Genomic DNA, 13132 nt, shown 5'->3' on the forward strand with positions numbered 1-13132 from the left:
TATTCAGCTCCTGCTCAAACTGCACGATTGACTCGCAGGGTTAGAAGTTGGTAGGTCACGATGCAGGTCTTACACTATACGACCCGATGCTCTGATGCGACCTGAGAGCTCACACTGTGCCTCCATAAAATTAAGGTTATAACAGAAAATCTGTCGCTCGCTCGCTCTCTCTGTCTTTCACTCACACAGACACACCACCACCAACTTTGCTAAATTGCTAATGAAAAACATTTATCAGGCAGCTGTGATTGAGCAGCAGTGTAAATCCAACTATTTTCACGGTTGTTGTGGTCGTGATCATTTTGTGATGCCACATCGAAAAGGCTCGGATGAGCTTTCCAAAGTTCTACAAGTTGTGCCTCCATCGCTTGTGTCCAGATCGCACGCTGCACAGCCGTGCTGCAACGTCTTTTTCACCGACGTTTACGTGTTTGCGCGTGAGCAGTGTGAGCGGCTGTGGTGAGACCCTCACGAGCGATTGATGATCGGGAGCTGGTCGTGAGGTGTTAATCACTTCTCGTTACCCCACATATACTACACGACGCACAATGAAGGCCAAAATCGGGCCGATCGCCAAAACCGTCGCACGACTCAAAAATCGTCTCAAAATGGGCCAAAAATCGCACAGTGCGAGCCCAGCATTAGAGCAGCAATATTTGTTCCCCTCAGAGAAAGGGAAGAATGGGAAAAGGAAAACACCTGGCTGGAAAAAGTTAATATGGGCATGTGCAGTGAATATCAGCGCTATGTGGCCAGAAGTGTGATAATATAATTTATTTTGTGTAATAAACAACTGCAAGGATAGATAGTCATCTATTTGTTGTAATCAATACATAAAAGTAATACATAGGTGAATAATGATGATGAGTTATGATGCGTAATCATGGGAACAAGCGGGTTTACAAACAGGAGCAGCTGATTACCATTAGAAAAGCTGAAATAATACCTCAACTGAAGCCAATTGTACTAAATGCACTAAATGTGCACTGTTACAAGAATATTTTTCTTTCTATTGTTTTCTATTATTTTAAGTTAAGCAGGACAGAGTTCTTTTAAAGAAAGATTTACTTATATTCTCAAAAGTTAAGCATGACAGGCTTCTGTTTAAGAAAGAGACCTGTTTTATTGTGTTAATGTTGTCATTTTGAGCTAAAAATAAATGGCTAAATGATCATTTGTTTCACATGTGTTCATATCACAAAGAATAGAATATGCATCTACTTAAATCAACTTCAAGTCAAATGGTTAAAAAAAATAATTTCACACACAAAAAAAGAGCTAGAAAATTCACCACACTGGGAATGGTGAAGACAACTGGGTTGCCCGGCCCTGGCCACGAGGTGTCCCTTATTTATTTTTCAGGGAGTTGGCAACCCTAGAGCCATTACTTGTGTAAAGTATTTTCCCAGAAGACAAGGACACAGGCAACAGGTAATACTGAACTAAATGCAAACCTCAACCTTTTTAATTTTTACCTAAACCGTGTGCACAAAACTCTGGAGGGATCTATGCTAACGTAGAATCCAGTCAGGACGTCAGCTACTGCTGTTTGCTCGTTTTTTCTTTATGGGCGATCGTTTTCAGGCTTCAAGTAGCACCATTATACCAACATTTCACATTCTAGACATTGTTTTAGGTGTATTTGACCAAAAGTTTGACTGAAAATTCACATGCAAGCTTTTTTCAAGGCTGTGGTATTTGCCCGCAAACAATACCTTTCAGCTAGCTAAAACAGAATATTATGCTATCACCGAGCAACATGGCTAATGCCTTCCACACAGCTTTGTCTCAACTCCAAAGAGCCACAGAAGTAAAAGCTAATAGAAATAATTGAAACAATCTTTGAAAAAATGACTTACCAAGCATGGCAAACAACTCAAATATGTAGAGCAAAATGTTCTGAAACGGCTTCACTTCAGCTTCGATTGGAGCCTATGGTGCTGGGGGCGGAGTCTGTGAATTTACTCTATTGGTGTCATGGCCCCTCTAGGAGTTCAGAGTTAAGAGGTCAAGAGTTAATGTTTCCATTGTAACACCTCCAGATTTGACATAGAAACACTCATTTTTAACACTCGATTTTAACTACTATCATTTTACACCTCAGAGTTACATTAAAAGAATGTGATTCTACTTAGAGTAAAATTAACTCTACTTTTGCAAGAAGACTATTAACACCAAAACATTTAACACTTTTGAATTTGCTGTGTATCTAGTGATAATGGCTGAAACACCCAATAAATTCAAGGTCCACTATGATTTTAATATAACCAAGATCAGATTTTGAATCCCTAAACCTAACCAAGGAAAGTAAAAAGAAATTTAAAAAATGGCAGAATAGCTTGTGATAAAAGACTGAAACACCCTGTGGAGGCACACAACGATGTATCTCGCAGGTAAAGTTTCCAGGCTGCCTTCCTCATAGTAGCCATCCCTCAAGACTTTCTCCACTTGAAGCAATGCATTGTCAGGGATTGTAACATCTTGCATTTTTATTGAATTCTGCTTAACCACTGAAAAATGCAATCTTTTAAATCATGAAAATGAATATTTATAAACAATTGAGGATAACACAATGCTAATAACATTGATCTAAAAAAATTGTGGTGTGATGGAAATGAATGTGAACGTTAAATTAAATAAAATTAAACAATTAAATAAATAAAGATCTTTAAATAAAGATGTTTTATGCATAATAAAATATTTGTGGGGCTTAAACTGCTATTTTCTACAATTGATATCTGATGATTGTAAAGCTATAACTCTTTAAATCTCTTTCAAATTGTTGACAGCCCAGTACAATTCAAATTGTCCAGAAAAAGATAGTCTATTTGTCATGGTTTACGAGACAATGATGCAGGAGAGAGTGTTTCAAACTGAGAATGAGCCTTTATTGCAGCTGTAAGAATTACCAAAACCCCAAACTGGGGTCAGCTAAACATGAAACTAGAAACTCTCGAGGCCTGGAGTTCCCTACCCCTGCTCTAAAGTAAAACAGGAAATACAAGACAGAAAACCACAGTTCCCAGAATAAAACCAAAAACACAAAACACTGGGTCGCAGACCCAGGACTGTGACACTAATAGACTTAACAGGTACTAAAATGTGATAGCATATTGTCAGACTGCATGCCACTGATTGGCTGGACAGTGGTGTTATTTGATGGCTCACGAGAGTGTCTCTTTCACAAAAAATTGAAAGACCATTTTTGAAACCTGGCAACGAGGGAAATGGGCACAAAAAACGCCACTGTGGTCTGTTCTGACTGAAAGCCACAGACCGAGCAGCAGGTATATTCTTTTCTCAACGTCCACCTTTGTTGTAACGTTCATGTCATATACTAATCATGTCACGGGATGTTCTGCAGTGTTGCTATGACAACAACCACACACATTAGGTGGTACTTGATTGTAATGGAAAACCTGTTGATCCAAGCCAATCTGTGCAAGTCGATCTGAGTGGGTACTAATGGAAAAGTGCTTAAAGAGCTGTGAGGAGGATGTGTGTCTGCTTGTCCAGAGGCAGAAGACCAGGACGTTTCCAGGACCTGATGGTGTGCCCCGCTTGTGCTTGAATGTCTCCGAAGTTGTCTCTGAAGTTCCTCTGCTGATTCAAATGCTCCAATATCATTTCTGTCCCAAAGAAGTCCACCATTACATAATTAAATAACTACAGGACTGCTGCCATGATGTTTGTGGTCATGAAGTCTTTTGAAAGACTGGAGTTGAGCCACATGAAGGACACGTCCTCATTTTAGGAGTGACAGCGTTTTAGTAGGTAGAGGTGAATGCTTGGACATGAATTGAGCTGCGGTTTGGGGAAGGCCTCGAAGGGATCTGCCGACGGCTCCCGGGCCTGGCAGATCCCCATGTACTAAATAGAAGTGAAGAAGTTAAAGAATTGATAACAAGGAGGGAGGAAGGGTGGGGAACGTAAACGAGAATGAACAGTTGCAGAACTGGGGGAATCTATATAGGTGGCAACCGGAAGGAGTGTGTTTGGAGGCGTGGTCCCGCTCCTGAAATTCAGATACATAATCTCCAAAAAAACCCAGCTGCTTGTTTAAGTGAAAATAAATTGATGGGTTTTTTTGCACTAATAAAGTTGTGGAGTTGTAAAGTATTTTGTCTCGCATCCACTATATCATCAGTTATATCGTTATTGCAAATTTTCAAATATATATCGAGATGAATATTTTTGGCCATATTGCCCTGCCCTATCCATGAGTTCATCATTAAGATGGCCACAAATGACCATGTGCTTGGTGAATACCTCAGACAGAAACCCATGATAAAAGAGGAACAAAGAGAAGAACCATTATGTAAGGACAGGTCCCTGGACGGTATGTACCACTGGCAGATAGAGGAAGTGGCTGATATCCAAACATCGTACCCATGGCTGGGCAAAGCAAGACTAAAAGACAGAACAGAGGCACTAATCATGGCAGACAGGGACAAGCTTTTAGCACAAGATCAATAGAGGCTGGAGTTTACCATACCACGCAAGGCCCCAGGTGCAGGCTGTGTAAAGATTCTCCTGAGACGATCCAGAACATAACAGGAGGCAGGGCATTCATGGATTTTTTGGCATGAAGAGAGCAAAGTAAACCAGCGTCAAACTTTTTACTTGTGTGCACAAACTTGGCATAATAAAGATAACTCTGATTCTGTTCAAAAATTCATAGACCTTGTGGAAAGGGTCCCAGAAGATTTTAAGCTCTTATAACTGGATGGGTGAAGCGGCATCATGTTAAACCCTTTGGATTCAGAATGAGGTTTCACTCAAGTTCATATGAGTGTGAAGGCAGTTGAGCAAATACTTTTGGCAATATACTGTCCTTCATGATCACAGTGTGGCATGGGTCACAGCCAGTGGAACAAACCTCCCCTCAGACTATCTGCTTTTCATAAGGAAAAACATTTTCATACTGACAATTTAATTCAGAGCAGTGTTTTTTATCACTTTTTCATGTTATGAATTCTGCACTAAAGCCCAGAATAGCCTTTTTCTGCAAACTCTTAAAAAAGGACAGGTCGCTGCACGCCTGGAAAAACCTGTTTGTACAGTAACTGAGGCTTTATGAGAGTGAAACAGAACTCTCTCTCTTTCTTTGCTGTTGTTTGTTTGTTTTGGTTTGTGAACATCTGTTAAGTTGTTTTAATAATTGGGCTAGATGCTTCATTGTAAATAAATCAAGTGAAAACTTGTCTCGTCTCTCAATAAACCGGTTTGCTGTCATGAAAATTCCATTGCTAAGTTTCTAGTCAAAACAAAACTTCTATAACTAAAAAATGAAATAAAAACAATACGCATTTGACTTTCCTACCGATTTTAATAAGAGAGAAACAAAACTGTTTAACAAACAAGGCTTATCATTAAAAAAAAAACTGCTACTACACATTCTATGTTTACAGTTCTGTATTATACACAGAAATGTCAACAATCAGAAATTTATAAACTAACAAGAACATCAGATTCAGAATACCTGAATTATTACACTAACTTTCCACTTCCACAGATATTTCAAATGAAAATGGCCAGAGCAAATTCTTGACACACTCATGCTCTTGGATTAATTTTGTGGGCTGGTTTTTCCAGGGAAGGTCCATCATTGTTCCAAATTCTCCATTTGTGGAAAAATGCTCTCAGTGTGGTTTACCAGATTTGGACTTTTGGCTTACTTAACAATTAAATTAATTAACTGATTTAAGAAGTTGGGATTACTTTTCTACACAAGATCAGGTAGGTTTGGATAGTGTTTTTTCCCCTTATTAAATGAGATCAAAATTTAAAAACTGTATTTTATATTTACTTGAGTTATCTTTGTGTAATATTAAAATGAGTTTGATGAGCTGAAACATCTAATAGAGATGAAAAAAAAAGAAGAAACATCAGGAAAGGGCAAAGGGTTTTTTTTAGAGCACTGTATTAGGTCTTTTTAATATGTGCAACTCTGTTGATTTTCTTTACTCATTTCAGTTATTACCAGCAAAATAGTTGCATGTTTAATCATCTGGGAATTTACCCAGATGTGTTTATTTATTTAGATGGAGATCTTGACCCCCCCCCTCAATTTTCAGCACAAAGTTACGGCCATGTAGAGTGGGAAGCTTTGATAAAATATTGTCAAAATTTTACCCAATTGTTAGGGTTGAAGATGAGCCTCAGAAGAAGCCACATCATTCTTCACAAACTGCCTTTTTCAACTAGACTGTGACCTGATCAGATATCACTGGACTTCTCCACTACTATGAACTAAAACATGGTAAGTAAAAAGTGAATTCTAACAGTTTGAAAATCATAGGGTTGGTAACGCAATTTATTGGTTTATTCTAGAACTTTACCTACTCATTAAAGGTCTTTTAACAGATAACACCAGCTAGCTTGTGTCGAAGAAAGTTATTTCTACTTAAAAATGCTTGATATCATCTTTTAAAGTTATTATTTGAAATGAGGCTGAGGTCACTCTGTTTGACAAACTCTTTAGAGATCACTGTATATAGAACAAAGAAAGTATCAGATTGGGTGTTGCATTTGTGGGAAAAAGGTAAAAAAGAAAAAGGAGCATAGTCTATCTAAACTATTTAACTTAATTCAATTATTTAATTTAACCTAAATGACCCCGATGTTGATAACAACATCTTTTTATTTTAAAATTTAAAGGAAATGATAATTTGTCCAATTTAGATTTTTTAAAGAGATTGCGCCAGTACTCCGACCTCCTCTGACCCAAGGGCATGCGCATCCCTGTGCTTAGCTGGCTTGCTACTAGTGGTGCAACGGATCAAAAATCTCACGGTTCGGATCGGATCACTGTTTTAAGTCATGGATCGGATCAATTTTCAGATCAGCAAAAGTAGTAAAAAAAGACAAAAATTCGACTCGCCATTTACTTATTTAAGTATTTTTTGCCTATTAAAAAACATTCAACTGAAGACTCATTCCACGCAGTTATATAAAAACAAATTAAGGTGCAATATGGACCTTATGGACCATGCTGGTCATCCTCTGCACACGGCCATAAACAACCAGAGTCTGTTCAGTGACAGGTTGCTTCTCCCAAAGTCAAGGACCAGCAGACTTAAAAACTCCTTTGTCCCACACGCCATCAAACTGTTTAACTCCTCGCTGGAAGGGAGAGGGAGGGGAAACGGGGATAAAGGAGGGGGAACAAGTAAGCTGTAGTGCCTTTTCACTGTGCAATAGTTTTTGTTAATATCCAACGGTGTAATAGACTCACAATACTTGAAATGTGCTGTTCCCTTGTATTCTTATTCCTATTTATTCTATTTATCCCTTTTATATACTCTGTATTTATATGTGTGTATATATGGTATATTTCTGCTCACATTCTGCAACTTCTGTCGGTGCTGTGCTACTGGAAACTGAATTTCCCGGAGGAACCCACCCAAGGGATAAATAAAGTTTCATCTAATCTAATGTAATCTATAGGGCAGTACAGGGCTTTGTATCTACCACTCGACTGTGATATAACGAGCGGTCATGGTCACGTGGCTTTCCGTTGCCCTGGAGGTCCACCCATTTGTAGTTAGGGCAACAGAAGATGCCTGGGACAGTTCAGCCATAACTTTAAACTTTTCCTGCTCATACATGCTTGGAACGATCGTGTCACACTGAAGTGGACGCACAACGAGACATAGCGTGGCTCAAGCACGTTCATCACAGTTTAAACCCCTTGTTTTGCACAATGGAATACGGCCTCCCATCTGCAGCTAAACACCCCAATGGCTTCTGTAATAGCTTTAGCCCGGTCGGATTGGGCAGCAAAAGGCTGCTTAAATACCGCAAACTCCTCTGCTCCGCCACACCGATCACTAGCGCTGGCCATAACTACCGCTTGACAGACCCACCACGCACACCATACACATACTTTTTTTTCTTTTTCAAATCTTCGGATCACGTGTGTACCGAACCGTGGAGTGGGATTGGTTTGGATTTCGGATCAACCATGATCCATTGCACCACTACTTGCTACTAATGAAAACGTGATGTAACAGCAACATACCTGAGTATTTATACTGCCCCCACCCAATATTTATCCACCATCTTTGATCCTCACTCTACGTATAATCAAAGTAAAATAAAAAACACTAATTTAATGCCTTACAAATATCGTTTGTATTAAGCCTTTTGGTTCTTAGTCAACACACAAGGCTAAGTTAAAGAGTTAACCTGGCAGCAGGGCTGGACTGGGACAAAAAAAATCAGCCCGGGCATTTTGACTAGAGACCAGCCCACCAGGTATTATAGGAAAAGCCATAAAGCCTTTGAATGAAAACAAAAACTGTTGTGACAGTGATGTTGTTGGGATTAGAGCTCTCCCTATCCCTACATTCCCACAATGTACACTGTCTTGTTGGTATATATGTATCAATCTAATCAACTTAAACCTACACTATCCTCCCTATTATGTTATTCTAAACAGTACTTAGCCGAAAGCAAAAGACTGCTTGGTCGAGTTAACCCCCTGAACTATCTACAACACATGGTAGAAACCTGAAATTAAGACAGAGAAGACTTTACTATATACAGTAATGGATTTCTATACAATTTACATCAGACGAAAACTTTGGTTGTAAGATTCGGGTAATTATTTAATAAAAGATAGACATTTTAAATGAGAATAAGAAAGAAAAGTATTTCTTTGTGCCTCCCTTTCCCTGTTAATGCCCTACCTGGCCCCCCTGGCAAAACTTTGCTAGACCCGCCCCTGCACAGTTATCAGCTGTTAGCTACTTAGAAAAGGATCCTGATGTTTTTTGTCTCTCAGAAACAGTTCATAACTTCCCTTCAACTCATTCATGTGACCTAAAAGGTAAATCTGTTTCTCCATCACCTGTTCAGCTCTGATGATTCAGTAAGGACATCTCCTGGTTTCATCTTCATGTTTCCCTCTCACCACATATCCAAACCGATATCATGACCAGCAGCTTTTACAGCTGTGGCTCCAGCAAACATCATCTGATACTAGAAAGTAATATTAAATAAATTCTAACAACAGCTGATCAGGCTTAAACGTGCTGCTGTTGTTTAGCATCTGCTGGTTTATTCTGGCACAAACTGGGCGATAAACAAACAAGAGAGACCGGACTTGCAACAGAAAAGCCGATCAGCTGATTATTGATCAGTTTTATGATTGAAGTAGCAACAGGAGAGGGAGGGGGGAGAATGAGAGAAGAAGAAGCAGCTGACAGCGTAAAGACCCAGAATTACTTCAGCTTTGTGTCTTTTTTCCCCATTGTAGCTGAAGTCCGGGACAAACTGCATTGCTTTTCAGCTCAATACAAAACGCGATTTTCTCTGAATACGGGACAATTCCGTTTTTTAGGGGACGGTTGGCAACTCTACTAATTAACCTTATGAATAGAATAAAGTTCACTATCAGTAACATCATAGCACCCACCCAGCTGCATAGAAACTCATGCTAGCTAGTACGCAGTACGAGTTATTGTAGCTGACTGTAAAAATGAAAATAAACTCCACCTAAACTTGGTTTATATCTGACCCAGATAGACTGCAATTCAGAACTTCATACCTGAAGTTCAGTTGACCTGACAATTGGACCAGCGGCCGCCTTGGGTCTCTCCTTCTCCTGCCTCTCCTTTCCCTCATCCACCTGCTGGCCTCTGTGGAAGCTATTTTTACACATCTGCCAGCATCTGGCCAATCCACCACCTTTCATTCTTTATACCGTTACAAAAACAGCAACAACAACAGTACAAAAAAAAAAAAAACCCCATTGGCCGAAAAAAAAGAAAAAAAATCACCATCGGCCCACTGGGCAAATGCCCGATGGCAAGTCCAGCTATGCCTGGCAGGGTGTTAGGTTGAAGTTGTTAAATGTTGTCAATTGTGTACTCAAATTTGTAAACCGTGCCTTAAACTGCATGGTTAGATATTCGTCAGAATCTAACCATTTATGCGTCAAATAAAACAAACTTGGTTAAATTATACAGAGAATTCAAAATCGTGGGCCCATAAAAGAGGTTAAAGTAACAGAACTCTTTGTTGCCAGAAAAGCTGGCAACAAGCAATACTACTAACTCAAACAAACTAACCTACCTAAACGAGACAAAGGGGAAACTTGGCTAATCTGTCATGTGAAGGCTGTGTGCAGGCAGGAGTGGTGATATGAAGGACCCAAAGTGCAGACACTCGGAGGCAAAATGTGAACTCAAACTCAGATTAATTGCTAGATGGCAAACAGAGAACTAGCAAAACTGAGAATACAAACACTAAACAGAAAATAACAATAACCTGAATTGGCTGGCAGGGAGACAGAACACACAGCAAGATGAGGGTAGATAAGGGAGATCACAACACGGACACAGAGAAACACAGGGCTTAAATACACAGAGAGAGCAATCAGGGAATGGGTAACAGGAGGGAAACACACCTGGGGCAAATCGGGCCTAACGAAACAGGGGAAGCAAAATCAGATACATTAACATAAGACATGGACCTTCAAAGTAAAACAGGAAACATAACACAGAGACGCAGACTCACAGGCAGGCACTGCAACAGAGGGAACAGAGACGTGGGACCAGGGCAGACACGGACACTGACTGGACACAGAATAGAGGGAGTAAGGAAACCAAAACTTGAGAACCACATAATCACACACCAAGAAGAACTACGGAAAAAATAGAAATGCAAAACAGAAACCAAAACCTTCACAAAAATAAACTAAGATAAGAACACCAATAAAAAGGTATGTGGCGTGGGTGTGGTCTCTGGCCAGCTGCAGAGGAGGGGTGACGCAGTGAGCTCCCGGGGCGGTGCAGGGGTGGGGTGAACAGGTGTGTTGGGATCTGACAGTGATTGTGTCTCTTTATATGTTGGCAGTGACAGTCGGAGGGGGAGCGGACGTGACAGCAGAGAGAGCAGGAGTGTCTGTGTCCCAATGAACAATACAAAAACCACAGTGTCAAATAAAAAGTTCTGCTGTCATCATATGCGCTCCAGCGTATGTTTATCGGGTCCAATGTTACAAGGTACAAACCTGAAACCACTGGGTCAACGACCCAGGTACCCTAAGAGTATGGAAGCCCCAGAGGGCAACAGCAGAGGAGCCTAGGAAACAAAAAAAAACAAACAAAAACAGGCTCACGAGAGGTGCAGGCGACCAGGAAAACAGTTCCAAAAAAGTTCAGGGGGCCGGCCCGGAGGCTGACGGCACAACAGTCCAAACCTGGGCAGTTCAGGGGTCCAGCCTGGAGGTCGACAACACAAAAGTCCAAAAAACAGTTCAAGAGGCCAACCGCGAAGCCAGCGACCGTGATGGAGCAGGTCTGGAGGCTGGCTGCGAAGCCAGCGGCGGCAACGGAGCAGATCTGAAGGCCGGCCGCAATGATGTCCAGGTAAACGGCCTGGAAAGTGGCCGGACAGGACAAGGATGCGCAGGCCAGACAGGACGAGAACAAGCAGGCCGGACAGAACGAGGATGAGCAGGCCGGACAGGACGAAGATGTGCAGGCTGGACAGGACGAGGACGTGCAGGCCGAACAGGATGAGGTGGCGCCGAGACCTCTGGTGCAGACGAAGCGGAATCAGCCCGTGCAGAGGCCTCAGGCAGAGACGAAGCAGGACCAGATGGCAGCACGGCAACCGCAGGCGATGGAATTGGTGGTGGCACTGCAGGCGGCAGTGTGGAAACTGCAGAAGGTGACGCTGCAGGCGACGGCGAGGAAGCCGCAGGTGGTGGTGCTGCAGGCGACGAAGGCTGGATAGGCCTTCCGGATCTTCCAGCAGAGACAGAAGGCTGAACGGGCCCCTCAGACCCTTCAGCAGAGACGGAAGACGGCTGGAGTGGTTCTCCAGAACCCCCAGTGAGAACAACAGATGAAGGCCAGACGGGCCCCTCGGTCCCTACAGCAGGAACAGGTGGCTGGACAGGCTCCTCAAGCCCTCCAGCAGAGACAGAAGGCTGAACGGGCCCCTCGGACCCTTCAGCGGAGACGGAAGACGGCTGGAGCGGTTCTCCAGAACCCCCAGCAGGAACAGACAGCTGGACAGACCCCTGGGTCCCTCCAGCAGAGACACACAAAGCCTGGTGCGGTTCTCCAGAACCCCCAGCGGGAACAACAGACGAAGGCCGGACGGGCCCCTCGGACCCTCCAGCAGGAACAGGTGGCTGGACAGGTTCCTCAGGGCCTCCAGCGGAGACAGAAGGCTGAGGCGGTTCTCCAGAACCACCAGCGGGAACAACAGACAAAGGCCAGACGGGCCCCTCGGACCCTGCAGCCGGAACAGGTGGCAGAACAGATGACTGAGGAGAGGAGTGGCAGTGGCTAGGGCACCGTTTACTGCGGTATGAGGGAACAGGAACCAGTGGAGGACAGAGACCACCTCCTCATCCTCTGACCACATAGCTGCCAGGAAAGAGGCTGGTGAATGGACGTGTTTTGGAGTTTGTACGTGCTTCGGAATTTGTACGTGTTTTGGAGTTTGTACATGTACACTGATGTTCAGTAGATATTACCACTGTGTGGCTGTAACTGCAGCCATCACAAGTATATTAAATTATTCTAAAATTAACATTGAAAATGTTTTAACCTTAATTATTTAACTTTAGAACATCCGTAAGATGCACCTGAGGGGATATCTTTAGTTGCCAGTCTTGAGGAACACCAGCACATATCCATTCATGAAAGATGGAGGATCTGGATACTTATTTTACACTTCATAGAGGACTATGGAGAAAAGTGAGTATTTCTTGTACATAAACTAAATCAGTTATAGGTTTTGTTGTTGTTGGTGGTGGTGGTAGTTTGTGCAGCATTTTCACTGTCTCTACATTTAGGCTTCTTGGCCAGAACGTCAGGGACACTGCCCTGTGCTGGCCCAAGTAAAATGATTCCAGTGGCAGTTCCTTAAGTGTGTGTGCTGTGTGATGAAAACAAAGAGGATCAGTCTAAATGTTGGATTTCTTTTTTTTTTTCTCCAAAGCTTCTGCTCTTGGTATTTGTTTATTTTACAAGAAATCTACAGAAAAGTAAAGTTTTTGTTTATCCAATTTTATGAAATGCAACTGTTTTTGCTTGCAGCCCAACTTCAGGAATAAAGGCAATTTTGGCATCATCAATATTAGATCAGTGTCCATGTTTAAAGGACT

The sequence above is a fragment of the Maylandia zebra genome, linkage group LG14 (genome assembly GCF_041146795.1).
Source record: "Maylandia zebra isolate NMK-2024a linkage group LG14, Mzebra_GT3a, whole genome shotgun sequence".
NCBI lineage: Eukaryota > Metazoa > Chordata > Actinopteri > Cichliformes > Cichlidae > Maylandia > Maylandia zebra.